Source organism: Dermacentor silvarum, chromosome 3, assembly GCF_013339745.2.
Source record: "Dermacentor silvarum isolate Dsil-2018 chromosome 3, BIME_Dsil_1.4, whole genome shotgun sequence".
NCBI lineage: Eukaryota > Metazoa > Arthropoda > Arachnida > Ixodida > Ixodidae > Dermacentor > Dermacentor silvarum.
In genome coordinates this window covers 134552461-134556745 of record NC_051156.1, presented here as the reverse complement: position 1 = coordinate 134556745, position 4285 = coordinate 134552461, and the positions used below count along the sequence as shown (strand labels likewise).

The 4285-nt window shown below is 44.3% G+C and overlaps 2 non-coding genes across 2 annotated transcripts; both read left to right on the top strand.

Moving 5' to 3' along the window:
• The first annotated feature begins 2675 nt into the window (after window positions 1-2675).
• Window positions 2676-2747, top strand: Trnae-uuc (transfer RNA glutamic acid (anticodon UUC)). The gene has a single exon. It is a non-coding gene; the product is annotated as a tRNA-Glu (tRNA).
• Window positions 2748-2754: 7 nt separating this feature from the next.
• Window positions 2755-2826, top strand: Trnaq-uug (transfer RNA glutamine (anticodon UUG)). Its single transcript has one exon. It is a non-coding gene; the product is annotated as a tRNA-Gln (tRNA).
• The last annotated feature ends 1459 nt before the right edge of the window (window positions 2827-4285 follow it).

Genomic DNA, 4285 nt, shown 5'->3' with positions numbered 1-4285 from the left:
CATGTAATGCTGCCCGGATCGGCAGTGCAGCGCTACAGGTGTGTCCCTTCGCACGCGCGCTGCCCACTGGAAGCGCTTCTCATCAACACCACCGTTTCACACGCGCCTTCTCGTGGTCATCGAGTCTCTCTTCATGTCGGTCTACTTACGCCGCAGCACACCTGCTTACTTAATCAGCTCATGTTTACTACAATTCATATTGCTACCAAAGCCGCTCACCTTACTTCGTATGACATTGCTGTGTTGCTATCGCATTCATTGCATCGCCCTTACGGCGAAACTGTGACATTTTTTTCTTTTTTTTTCTTTTTTGAAGTATCGACTGGAAAAAAAAATTCCATGTACGGCTTACGGCCAAAGATTAGCTTATAGAATGGCTAACTAAAACCGTTTTCGGCGCTCGAGGTCCGACTGCAATAAATAACCCCGTACCAATTACTCCGCATTCTGTTTACTCCGCTTTCTTTCTTTCCTTCTCTTTCTTTTTTCTTTTGTTTTTTTTTTGAAGTGTTGACAGGGGAAAAAATTTCCACGTACGGCTTATATGGTCAAAGGTGAGCATATAGAATGACTAACAAAAACTGTCTTCGGCGCTCGAGGTCCTACCACAATAAATGACCCTGTACCTATTACTCCGCATTCTGTTACGCCAGGAAGGCGGAAACTTGAATGGAATGTTGCGGTGCAGTTTACTCTTTTTTTATCTATAACAATGCTTCCCGTAAATCTGAGTACAAAGCGCCGGATGGGGCAGATACATGCTGTTTACTTGTTTGAAGCGGCAAGCAGGAAGGTTACATGTGTTTCTCCGTCTGCATTTCACGAGACCTACTGATGGAAAACTATATGCGCAACAATACACACGAGAGATACATGCTGCTTGAAGAACGAGAAAAATATTTTTTCTACAAAGGGAACCATACAATAACACAGTAGAATGAAAGCCGACACTGCGGCCGCAATTCACGCGCAATCACCGAGCGGCATTAGAAAATAATAAAAAATAAATAAACAAGAGAAAGAAAATCAATTTATTCTTAGGGCATAAATACATGTCATATGCAATTATGAACCTCATTTGATCGGTCTGAACGCAAATACCAGCGCGCGAAGTAGTACGAATGACCCTGCTGAGCAGTATCGCCAGCAGTTTCCAACGGCGCGACCTTGATGCGGCCCAATCCAGTTCGACCGCAGCGCCGCCCCAGTATTTTTCCACGTCGGGCGCCTCATTGCAAAGCATGCGCCGCCCCAGCCGCTCGTCCCACTCGACCATATTCTAGTGCACTCTAGTGTGGTTGACCGTTCGACCACAACCAAGATGGTGGCAGTGCTTCTTCCGGAAAACCGGCGCACGCGCAGATCGGTCGGTGGGATCGGTCTATTGTCTCCTACTCTGAGGTCTTGCACAGAGTTTCCAGTGTAACTGTTATTAAAGGGAATATATATATATATATATATATATATATACAGGGTGTTTCAGCGAACACTTTCAAAAATTCTTAAAGGTTGCCTGTGGCAGATAGCACAATTCTAGTTGATGAGCTGGTCTGCTCGAAGAGGCGGACATTACTTGCACAAATTTGAAATGCATAATCAAATAATTAACAGAAATTCACTAACTAAGTTTTTAACTAATTGCCTGATGACCCATATTGCAATTTACAAATTGTAGCCGTGGTGTTCGCAAGGCGGATCCACTTGGAACGAATTCTCGGGATGACACCAGTTTCGAGATATTAATTAAAGAACTTTACGGAGAAATGCATTGGTGTTCCAGTTAGGTTCTTAACAAAACGTCACTTCATGCATTGAAGCTCAAAATTAACTGGAATGCCAATGCATTTCTCCGCAAAGTTCGGGAATTAATATCTCGAAACTGGTGTCATCCTGAGAATTATTTCTAAGTGGATCAGCCTCGTGAACTCCATGGCTACAATGTGTAAATTGCAATATGGGCCATCAGGTAATTATTTTAAAACTTAATTAGTGAATTTTTGTTATTTGTCGATTATGTATTTAATTTTTTTGTGCAAGTGATGTCCGCCTCTGCGAGTAGACCAGCTCATTAACTAGAATTGGGCTATCTGCCACAGGTAACCTTAAATAAATTTTGAAAGTGTTCGCTGAAACACCCTGTATATATATATATATATATATATATATATATATATATATTATAACCAGCTCTCCGAACCTCCCCATGTATGCATATATATATACTATATATATATATATACACACACAAATGGGAGGAGGGGGGGGGGTTCGGAAAGCTGAGCAGGCCCCCCCCCCCCCCCCCTCGGGAAAATCTAAACTTTGCGCCTATGGAGCTTGGATCTCTTTGAATTATGCCAGCGGACTGGCGATCAAACTCACTACACCACGCCTGCAGCATCGCATCGTCATAGTGCCAGATTTCGCTCTAGTATTCTGACTGCAGGAAACCCAGTGTGAGCATAGTCGGCTAGAATGGTATCACCAAACAACGCAGGCACGACGGAAGCCACATGTATCCCGTAATTGACCAAGCCGCGTGACGCGCACACGGAAACGAAAGCTTAACGCAGCGGATGTTCCTTGCGTCGCCGCGTGATCTTCGTGCTGCCGACTTTTATAGCCGTCCGTGCCTATCCGTGCCTAGCCTAGGCCCTCCGCAGCTGCGGTAAACGCGTTCCGGCGTGGTCTAGTGGCTAGGATATCTGGCTTTCACCCAGAAGGCCCGGGTTCGATTCCCGGCGTCGGAACAGCTTCGGTCTCATGGTGTAATGGTCAGCACTCTGGACTTTGAATCCAGCGATCCGAGTTCGAGTCTCGGTGAGACCTTTATTTTTGCGTTCGGTTCGCCTGGCAATTATCTGCGATATCTTGAGTAATATCTGATGAATCGTTCCATTTACAAGCGTTACTCCGGCATAGTAATTAGCTGTTCGCCAGCGTTCAAAGATTAGAAGGATCAAAAGCCTAATCAATTCATTTGCTATTAACTCGTTCTCGCCATTTAATTAGGTGACGGTACATCTAATTCGTTGTCATGGCAATGTCTGATGCGCCCGAAATGCACCAGCGTCAACACACGCTGAGTTCTTGCGAAACCGCCGGATGTTAAATTTTCAATTTGCGAAGTGACTGAACGATATTACATGTATTCGTATCTTAAGCAAGCATAACATTTACGTTTTGGATTGCGAACATTAAGAACGCTAAAAAAAAGGGGAGTCATCGGTGGTTGACATCGAAGAAAGACAAGGTCTTCCGGGCGGCATTAGCGTACCACGCGGTTTGTTGTTCCATGTTTTAGCACCTGGTTTTACCATATTTGTTATTCGGAATGGAAGCCCACGCAAAAGGCCTTCTCTATCTGCGATGCCAAACGTTCTTCAGTTGCCTTAACTTCATCTACGCCACCTGACCCAGCTTGACATAAAGCAATTAAACCTAACCTTCACTTAAATTTATGTTTTTACACTATTTTGTTGAGCGAAAGCACACTTTAGGTGCCGGTTCTAGGGGAGCGCCGCTGGAACGAGCACATGTGGACTTCATTTCGGCCTTTTTTCGCTAATTACGCATTATAACCGTTCCGTAGATAGATTTATGCTCCCTTAGTGCGTCTTTTTCGTTGCAAGCTTCGTTTTTACGCCCTTTTCGTTGTGCCATAAGCTCTATATAGAACGCCTCAAGTTGTCAAATTTACCAGACGGAAGTGCTTAGATAGCCAGATTCCACGAACCTCAAATCGATCTGAACTCGCTAAAGAAGACCTCGTATTCAAAATCGGTAGCACGGGTTCATTCAAGAAATGAATTCTTACCAGCGGCATTCTTCGGCCTTCGCAGGTGAGCTGTGCTAAAAAACGGAAAGTATCTCGGATATCAGTGACTGTAAAGAAAACCGAGAGCCTTTTAGAGGACTGTTTCGCAAGTGGTAATTGCCGCCGATCACAGTCATACCGTAGGCATGTCACGCAGTTTCTCGCGATATATTGTATGGTCATGTAAAAGCGATCAGTGACAGGACAATACATTAGGCGCTTTTACATGGTAGGCAAACACGCAAGTCATTTTGTGGTGTCCTGATAAAACAAAGGCGTTGCAAAATGATTAAATTATGTACAGAAGAAAAGGGTTTCGAGGGCTATAGAGCTTACTTGTTGCTAACGGTGTTACTAACGGCGCATTCGCGGAATCACTGCCCTCATCAATGGCTGTGATCAGGTCTTTCACCCGCTACCCAGGACAACAAAATGAAACAACAAGTCTAGCAATTTTAAATAACGCAATAA